At 51.6% G+C, this 10,386-nt stretch overlaps 1 pseudogene; it reads left to right on the forward strand.

Moving 5' to 3' along the window:
• Positions 1-10,386, forward strand: part of LOC135877976 (RING finger protein 112-like) — a 1,138,053-nt pseudogene that overhangs the window by 989,179 nt on the left and 138,488 nt on the right.

The following is a 10,386-nucleotide window of genomic DNA, read 5'->3' on the forward strand; positions in this document are numbered from 1 at the left end:
GGACAATATACCCACAGTCATAGCTGCTTGGTGTGTGCTTCATAATATGTGTGAAGCAAAGGAGGAAATGTTTCTGCAGGAGTGGCGCATGAAGGTGCAGCACTTGCCTGCTGATTTTGAGCAACCAGATACCAAGCCTATAAGAAGAGAGAAACCTTGGGGGGGAGGTGCTAGTTGGCTCAGGGAGGCCTCGAAGGAGCATTTTAATACTGAGCCACAGTAATATGTGTTGCTGTAGGGTGCTGAGCCTGGCATTGTTTGTTTGCACAGTGCTATGACCCTTGTAAGGATTGCTGTGTGTGCCCGACTATAATGATGCACATGCACCTAATGCTATTGTCTGTGAATGTTAGCAGCCACCACCCTGTGATGGAGAATAATAAAGATAAATTCAGTTTCCGTAAGTAGATTTTAATTCCACACTCATGCAAACCTACCTATGTAACGTTGAGGTAAACTTCATAAACACAAGGGAAAGTATCTTCAAAGGGGAAAGGACAAGGAATTCACACGTACATACACCAATGAGGCTCTCACAGGTGGGTGTATGTGTGGCTGTTTAATCTCCCATGGGCTGGAGTATAGCTGTGGCCCCAGAAGATACATGGAATGGGGGGGGGGGGCAGTGTAGGGATGTCCTGGAATGCAGTTCTGTATGGGCTGCAGCGGGAGTTGAGCATGGATGTGTTCAGCTTGAAGTGGAATCAGAGACGGCAGCATGTCTGTTTGCTCCCTGAGCAGAGCTGTCATCTCTTGCTGCCCATTTCTGCTCTCCTCACTATCCCTCTGCATTTTGTGATTGATTGCCACCCTCCATGCGCTCTGCTCACAATCCAAAGCATCAGAGGCTTGCAGAACCTCCTGGAACACGTCTTCCTTTCAGAGCCATAACAAGGAATTTTTGTGCCTGAGGCAAGGGCTGGCTCCAGGATCTTCGGCAGCAATTCAGCGGCGGGTCCCTGAGTCCCTCTCGGAGGGAAGGACCTACTGCCGAATTGCTGCCGCCGCTTCATTCATTCTTCGGTGGCAATTCCGCGGTGGGTCCTTCTCTCCGAGAGGGACTCAGGGACCCACCACCAAATTGCCACCAAAGAAGCGGCAGCTTTTTTTGTTTTTTCCTCCGCCCCGCTTGGGCAGTACAGCTGCGCCCCTTCACTTTGCGCACCCGAGGCAAGTGCCTCACTCGCCTCGCCCTTGTTACGGCACTGCTTCCTTTGTCCTCTTCCTTCTTATCTGGCCGAGCCGCTCTGCCGATGTGCATGAAGAGACCCTCAAGGCCACCTCTGCAGCTGCTAAAGCAGCAATGGACAGAGCAACTATTGTCAGTGCACTTACACCCCTTGATCCAAACAACTGTCTCACTCTCCTCTGGGACTCAGAGCATGGTGGCAGCGCCAGCCATGGGGAGTACAGCCTGGGGGTGGGGTGAGTTGGGATGTGGGGGTAGCATTGGGTTATCAGTACAAGCACATAGGGCTATTGTACTGAATACTCGCACCATTTTCCACAGGCAGTGGTGATTGTAGCTGATAGCTCACGCCTGAGGGAAACCGAGGCTGCACGAAGCAGCTCCTGCATGCATCTTGCTGCAGACCAGGTCCATATGCTACTAGCCTGTACGCTGCAATGGTGCCTGCTGAAGTCATTGCTCAGTGGCATGGCAACGTGTCCTACCCTGGGGGAAGAAACAAGGCAGCCCTCTGTAGAGGGACACTCACCCCTGTGGCACCTCCTGCTGGTCTCTACTGGGAATTAGCTTGTTCCAGCTCTGGAGCACCCTCTGCAGGCCAGTGATCCACCTGTCTTCTGGCCCCCCATGCCCTATTATCTGGGGTGTTGCCCCCTGGCAGTACACCCTTCAGTACTAGGATCTCCCCTCCCCGGGGAACCCCCACCCACTATCCCTACCTCACCTCAGAATAAGGCCACTGCCAGTCTCCAACTAGCCCCCACTCCCTGGGGCAGACTGCAGTATCCGCCACTCATCACTAGCAAGGTTGGGTTTGGACCTGCTGCCTTGGCCCAACCATGGGCTGCCCTCTGCAACCCCCAGTACCCCTTGGCCGCCTACTAGGCCACAGCCTGGAGCTTTCCAGGCTGGAGCTCCCCAGCCCTGCTCCACTACAGGTACCCTGTCTTGGCTCCCTGCAGCCAAGCCCTTCTCCCTGTGAAAGCAGAGAGAGACTGCTGAGCGCCTGGCTCCCAGCCTTTTTATACAGGCCAGCCGTGGCCTGATTGGGGCGTGGCCCAGCTGTGGCTACTTCCCCAATCAGCCCAGGTTTTAGAGCTGAAACCCTCCCAAGAAACCTTTGGCACAGCATTGCAGATTACTTCCAGGAGAGTTCCCTAGCAATCTCTATGGAGGATTCATGGAACATCCCGGGGCACATAAACAAACTATTCTGCAGGGCCCTCCTCTACTGACCTTTACTGGGGAATGAGACACAGATGGTTACTGGACCTCTATTGGTTATTTCACTACCTCGTTAGCCTAATTAAAAAAGTAGTAAATGAACAGAAGTGTCCCTGCAATATTGAAGCAAACTGAGTACTTACCAGATGTTCCCTCCCCTGCATCAGACTTGCCAGAGCTGCACTGCTGGGAGTGGCTAGACTGCTCGGGACTTAGGAAGAGGTCCCGGCTTGCCTCGCCACTGGATCTCCCTGTTGCCTGTCCCTCCTCCTTCTCCTTTTCCTCGTCAAGCACATTGTCGTCAGGGTTCACTCCAGGCCCCCCGAAGTATCCAGGGGGTGCTTGACGATAGGGGTGGGGTTGCCGCCAAGGATAGCATGCAGTTCCTAGTAGAAGCAACACGTATGTAGCTCCACACCAGAATGATGGTTGGCCTCCCTTGCCTTCTGGTGTGCCTGCTGCTGCTCCTTGATTTTTACGCGCCACTGCTAGCATCCCTACATAGCCCTTCTCCACCATGCCCCGAGCAATCTGGCCATAGATGCCAAAATCCTGCGGCTGGAGCAGAGCTGTGACTGCACAGACCCAGGCGATCCACCACCTTCTGTGTAACCCAGGCAGGAGCACATTTCCTGCATGGAGCCGGCGTGCTCAGCTGGGCAGCAGCTAGGTGAGTCTCCACACCGAGCAAACAGGTGCATGCCAGTGTACCTGGCCACCAGGCAGCAGAGTTCAAAACAGTGACCAGAGTTGTCACAGTGGGGCATTGTGGGATATCTCCTGGAGGCCACTTAGGTTGACATAAGCAACGCAGTGTCTACACTGACACTGCATTGCCCTAAGAAAACCTAGACGCTACACCTCTTGCCGAGGTGGTTTTATTAGGTCGGCGTAAGCCGCCTTACATTGACCTAACTCTGTAGTGTAGACTAGGGCTAGCTTGAATTTCCAGTCATTGGATCTTGTTAGGCCTTTGTCTGCTACAGACTGGGATCAAGTCACCCTGTAACCTCTTCTCCACCAGACCAGGGACAATATAAACCCAACACAGGAAGCTTTGGGTTCCTAGGAAGGGGAACACGTGCTGCAGGAGGAGTGCAATCCACAGAGGGCAGCTGAATTCCAGGAATTACTCTGGCCTACACCCAAACAACTCTTCAGAGCAGTGAGGAAACTGAGGCAGGGAACTGCATGGAGCTGTGTTTGTGCCTTTGTCTAGCTCCATGTACCTCTGGCTCTGCCTCAGTCAAGAGCAACTTGTTTCAGAATGCAGTGCCACGTCTGTCTGTGTGTCTGTCTGCTTCTTATGACCCTAAGGAGTTAAACTGGAAACTCACAGTGTCCACACAGAGGGGGCACCAGCAGAAGCTACAGGGGAGTTTGAGAGCTCAGTACTGGCCCCAGGGGCTGGGCAGTGGGACCGATGGCTCTCAGCCCTCAGGGTGCTAGACAGAGGATCTGCCCCCTGAGGTGCACCTGGGGACCCAGCCAGGGGCTGTGCCTGGACTCTGTTCAACCACAGGAGGATTAAAGCACATGGTGCCTGGTGTCTTGAGACCCTCACACCACAGCCAAGCGTGTGTCCAGCAGGGAAGCTCTACCGGGGCGGTGGGTGAGTGACAGTGGGCAGAGAACAAAGCCTGCCACAGTGGGCAACATTGTGTCATTGGTGCATGGTGCTTCCCTGTCTGTCTGCAGCTGGTATCTTCTGTCTTATATTGTAAAGGCTGGGACTGTCTCGTACTGTGTATCTGTGCAGCGCCCAGCGCAACTGGGCCCTGATCTCAGCCAGGGGGGTCTGTGCAGCATCCAGCATGACAGGGGCCCTGATCTCTGACATGGGGAGCAGGATTCTGTGCGGTGCCTGGCGCGACGGGGACCCCAATCTCGGGCGAGGGCTCCGTGCAGGCCTGGCACAATAATTGTTCTCTGTGCTCTGCCATCGCATAGCTAATTCCAGAGACAAGGTGGGTGAGGTAATATCTTTTATTGGAACAACCTCTGTTGGTGAGAGAGATGTGCTTTCGCACGTACACAGAGCTCTGCTGCAGGTCTGGGACAGGAACTCCCAGCATCACAGCAATATTTAACCTCTTCCTTTATCTCCACTTACTCGTCACATTGCATGTGCGGAACATTGCATCACCCGTCTGGGGATTGACTGGGTTACATTGCAGAATCAGCCCCTGGGCAACGCGCCCTGCCCATGCCTATTCGTGTGGACTCTGATCTCTACAGTCTGGTTTATCTTGTCCATTGTCCCCAGTGTCAGAGTGTTGCTGCTTATCTTGGCTAGCACAGACACCCTGGTTCCAGCACGCTGCTTCGCAATCCCCTATTTACAACTCACCCTCCCCGTCCCCTTCCCTGACATGGCCACTAAGGCAAGTTCCTTATGGCTTATACCCAGGGGCAGGTCCTTCCCTCCCATCGATTGCCCGCTCCCCAGGGGGCAGAATGGTGCCCTCCAGTTGATTCCCCCCCCCCCCCAAGGGATCAAGATTGTCCCCTCCTGTTGATTCTCCATGGCTGTGAACCTCTCTGAGAGGCTCTTCCTCCAGGGTAAGCCATACAGCTTCACCACTGCCTTAGACTGAACCTCTGGGCCTTCAGCACCCCTGCTTCCCACCATGACCGCCGTTCAGGGAGCCCCACTGAGAGAGACCCCTGAGGGAGACCTGGCCACTCCTCAGGGATTAATGCCCCTCGCCCAGCATTCGCAGCGACGCTCACCCAGCCGTGTCAAACCAGTCAGGTTTGTTCGTTAACGGGCACACAGTACAGGACGTCCTTAGGCTGGCCTAGAGGAATGAAGGTTGAAGCACTGTCCATTCTGGTTAGCCCAGAGCCCAGCCACGTTCAGGTCAACCCCTTGGTTAAAGCTCTGTCTGTCCGTCTCTCTGTCTGACCTCCTCCACCAGACTGCAGGTGAGAGCCCCGACTCCTTTCAGCAGCCAGCTCTCATCCACAGCACACACCTCCCCGCCCTTTGGAAGAGAAGAAATCCTTTCGTTGCCAGTGCACCAAAGTTAGGAGCCTGCTTCAAAAACACGAGAAATTGGAATTGTTCATTTTTGATTCTATTCAAATCCTGGTGGGATGATTGACATGATAGTAACATTAAAATCAACTTAGGAAAGATCAAGTTGGCAAAATGGGAGGGGCAGTGTACATAGTCACTGATTACTTGGAAGAAAATTATCTTGAATGTTTATGGATCAAGGTCCTAACAGATAAGAGGACAAGATAGGGTACTAGTTGGTGTCTGCTACCAACCATCATATCACACTAGGGAACAGGATAACTGCTTCCTTATGGACCTATCTACAACGTGGAGGGAAAACCACTGTGTGATCATGGGGGATTTCAGTGTGAGTGGCATATGTCACGGAGTCACCGGGGCGAGGCTCTGGAACGTCTTCCTATGAAGCCAGTCAGGACTCTGGGGGAGCTTCCTCTCTCTGAGCAGACTGTCTCCAGGGCAAGAAGTTTACACAACTTCCATCTTCCTGGCTCTGACCTCGGAGCACTCAGCATCCCCTTCTACACGATGTGCTTCATGCAGAACAGTAAAACTCACATACAACGTAACAAGGGGAAAATTCCACTTTATCACATTTCTCCCCCTTACAAGATCGAACTGAGCAGGGTCACTTTAGCCAGTGACCTGGGGAAGTTCAGGCCCCCCTCTCTGGGACAAAGAATGAGCTATAACATTTGCACTCCCCTTAACGTGGACCACTTCCATCTCATACTGCTGGAGGGACAGACTCCACCTCGGGGGCTTGGCATTGGCCCCTTTCATCTGGTGCAGCCACGGCAGGGTGAGTGGTCCTGGGACACAGCGAAGCGCCGCCCAGATAGATCTGTCTGCAGCCGTTTAGGAGCCCACTCGATGGCCAGGCATTCCTTCTCTATGGCTACATAGCCCTGCTCCCAGGACAGCAGCTTCCTGCTCAGGTACCTGATGGGGTGTTTCTCCCCCTTTGCATTGGCCTGCCTCAGCACCGCTCCCAGCCCTGTGTGTGGAACATCAGTGAACCCCATAAAGGGCTTGTCAAAGTCTGGGCTTCCCAGCACTGGGCCCTTGACCAGAGCCTCCTTCAGCGTGCAGAGAGTCCCTGGCACTGCCCGGTCCAGACCAGCTTGTCTGGCTTCCCCTTCCTGCATAGCTCAGTGATGGGAGCTGACACAGAGCTAAAGTGGGGCACAAACTTCCGGTAGTGTCCCGCCATCCCGATAAAGGCCTGGGCCTGTTTCTTAGTCTGGGGAGCGGCCAGTCTCTGATCGCCCCCACCTGGCTGGCTCTGGCTTTAGGCAGCTGCTCCCCACCTTGTGGCCCAGGTACGACACCTCGGCCATCCCCACCTTGCACGTCCCAGTTTTTACAGTCAGCCCTGCATCCAGGAGGCAACTCAGCCCCCTCTTCACCTGGGACACCTGGTCCTCCCAGGTCCAGCTAATGGCACAAATATCAGCAATATATGCTAGGGTAAAATTCTCCATCCCCCTCAGTAACTGATCCACCTGGTGGTGGTAGGTGACCAGCACCTCCTTGAGGCCGAAACATAGGACCAGGGACTTGTACAGCTCCAAAGGGGTGACAAAAGCAGTTTTCAACCTGGCTTCTGCATCCAAAGGCACCTGCCAGTAGCCTTTGGTGAAATCCCTGGTCATGGGGTACAGAGTCCTCCCCAACTTGTCTAGGATCTCATCAGGCCTAGGTATGGGCAGGCACCAGACATGGTGATGGCATTGAGTTTCCGATAGGCCACAGAGAATTGTATCGACCCATCTTTCCTGGGGACCAGCAACACAGGAGAGGCCCCCAGGGCTGGTGGAAGGCTGGATCACCCCTAAAGGCAGCATGTCTCTGACCTCTCCCTCCAGGGCCTGTGCTGTGTCCCCCGTTACTGTGAATGGGGAACACCTGATGGGAGGGCTGTCTCCCATCTCCACCCAGTGGACAGCTCAGTTAGTGAGCCCAGGCCAGTTGGAAAACAGCTGTTGGTATGAATGCAGCGTCTCTCTGATCTCTACCTGCTGGGAAGGACTTAGCTGCTCAGAGAGGGGAATTGATTCCAGCGAGGGGCCTGCTCCTGGCTCAGGGAAGAGACCCACCAGGGAAGTGACCCACTTGTTAGCACAGAAATCAGTGACTTTCAGCCAAGTCCATCTTTGGGGGGATGGGAGCCCAGCGTCAGGGCTCTGGTCCTCCCCCTGAGCCCCAAGCCAGCCGAGACTGACTCGCTTCCAGCTCCCTGGTCCCTGCCCTGCCTGTTTTCTCCTCCTCCGGCCTTTGTCTCACTTCCCAGGCCAAGAGTCACCTGGTAGCATCCCCCTCCTGGGTCTCAGGTTACGAAGGGGCGGCCATAGCATCTATGCAGGCAGCTGGAGCAACCCCCACAAAAGTCACACACCCTTATTCCCACCACCTAGACATTGGTGCAATACAAAGGGAAACTGAGGCACACACAGCAGTCATGCAAAACAGTAAGACTCACATACAACATGACAAGGGAAAATCTCCACTTCGTCACAACATACGCTGGAGGTCTCCCACCACAAGGACTAAAACATCCTCGGAATGTCTAAATACAATAGAAGACAGTTTCCTACCTCAGAAAGTGTTGTGGCCAGCACAAGGGAAGTCTGTGTTAGATCTTGTCCTAACAGATGAAGATGAGCTAATCACAGAACTAAAAGTTAATGGTTGCTTAGGTACAAGTGATGATGTACAAGCAGAAGAAAGTCCAGAGCAGTGACAGATATATACTTAGTGCTTTAACAGGGCCAATTTCACAATGCTAAAAACAATTCTGAGACCGATCAACTGAGAGGAAGGATATAATCAGAAAAATGTGAATGATAATTAAGAGTTGTTTAAGAACGCCTTACTTGAACCCCCAAAAGCCACAATCCCACAATTGAGGAAGAAGATCGTGCTGGTTAACAAACCGACCTGGTTTAGAGGCGAAGTGAAGGCAGCTGTAAAACATTTAAAAAAATCTAGCAAGTGGAAGAAAGGGGAAGTTGATAGTAATGAATATAAATCAGAAGTTGTGGAAAATTGATAAGGGAAGCGTAGGGGCATAAGAAGAAATCTATGCCCACCAGAGTTAAGGACAATAAGGAGTTTTTAAAATGTATTAGGAACAAAAAGAATCCTGACCATGGTGTTGGTCCATTACTAGATAAAAATGGTAGAATTATCAATCATAATGCAGAATAGCCTGAAATAGTCCATAAATATTTCCGTTCTGTATTTGGGGGGGGAAACAGATGATATAGGATACGTCTGCACTACCCGCCAGATCAGCGGGTAGTGTTCGATGTATCGGGGATCGATTTATCATGTCTCATCTGGACACGATAAATCGATCCACTAATCGACGCCTGTACTCCACCTCGGCAGGAGGAGTAAGCGGAGTCGACGGGGGAGCCGCGGCGGTCGACTCGCTGCCGTGAGGACAGCCAGGTAAGTCGAACTAAAACACTTCAAATTCGCGTAAGCTGAAGTTGCGTACCTTAGTTCGAACCCCCCTGCTAGTGTAGCCCAGGCCTCTGTCTCATGCTATGGGAATAACACTCTTTCCATTCCTCTAGTGTCTCTGAGGAATGCTAAACAGAAACTACAAAAGTCAGACACTTTAAAATCAGTAGGTCCAGATAACTTGCATCCAAGAGTTTGAAAAGAGATGGCGGAGGACCTTGCTGGACCGTTAATGCTGCTTTTTAATAAGTCTTGGAGCACTGGGGAAGTTCCAAAAGACTGGGAGACAGCTAATGTGGTGCTAATTTTAAACAGGGTAAGTGGGATGATGCAGGTAGGTATAGGCCTGTCAGCCTGACCTCAACCTGGGCAAGATCATGGAGTGGCTGATATGGGACTTGATTAATAAAGTACTAAAGGAGAGTAATATAATTAATGCAAATCAACATGAGCTTATGGAAAACAGATTCTGTCAAACTAACGATGTCTTCTTTTGAATGCAGTGTTGTTGTAGCTATGTTGGTCATAGGATATTAGAGAGACAAGGTGGGAGAGTTAATGTGTTTTCTTGGACCAACATCTGTAGGTGAGAGAGACAAGCTTTTAAGCATACACAGGTCTGGGAACAGGGTGACCAGACAGCAAATGTGAAAAATCGGGACAGGGGGTTGGGGGGTAATAGGAGCCTACATCAGAAAAAGACCCCAAAATCGGGACTGTCCCTATAAAATCGGGACATCTGGTCACGCTATCTGGGAAACTACCTCAGAGTGTCACTGCTAAATACAAGGTGGAACAGTTTGTTTAACATAATTAGTTAACACATATTTCAAGGCACCATTCAAGGTGAAGAGGCCCGTTAACACTGGTTCAGTCATTGGAAGGTAGGGAGGGGGTATGATTACTCTCCCTTTCCTCCCTGTGACTGGAGGGGTGTTCATGAATCTCTTTACCTTGAATGGTCCCTCGAAATACGTGTTAACTACTTATACTAAACGGTTCAGCCCGGTATTTAGCAGTGACAGTTTGATCAAGTTTCCCAGACCTGAAGAAGAGCTCTGTGTCAGCTGGAAAGCTGGTCTCTCTCCCCAGCAGAAGCTGGTGCAATAAAAGATATTCCCTCCCCCACCTTGTCTCTCTAACTTTTTTGATGAGATTCCAAGTTTCATTGATAAAGGTAATACAGTTAACGTAATATCTGCAAACTCCTGCAAGGCATATCAATTGGCACCACGCGCTATTATGGTTAAAAAGCTAGGGCGATATAAAATGATCATGGTCCACATTAAATGGATTATAAATTGGGTAATTGTTAGGCCTCAAAATGAAACTGTCAATGGGAAAGCGGGGCTATTTCAGATGGGGTCTGACTGGGAGTGGTTCTTGACCCTACTCCATTTAACATTTTTGATCAATGAGTTGGAAGAAAACATAAAATTATCCCCTGTGACCCAAAGAGCTAACGCAATCCTGGGGGGCA

The sequence above is a fragment of the Emys orbicularis genome, chromosome 4 (assembly GCF_028017835.1).
Source record: "Emys orbicularis isolate rEmyOrb1 chromosome 4, rEmyOrb1.hap1, whole genome shotgun sequence".
Classification (NCBI taxonomy): Eukaryota; Metazoa; Chordata; order Testudines; family Emydidae; genus Emys; species Emys orbicularis.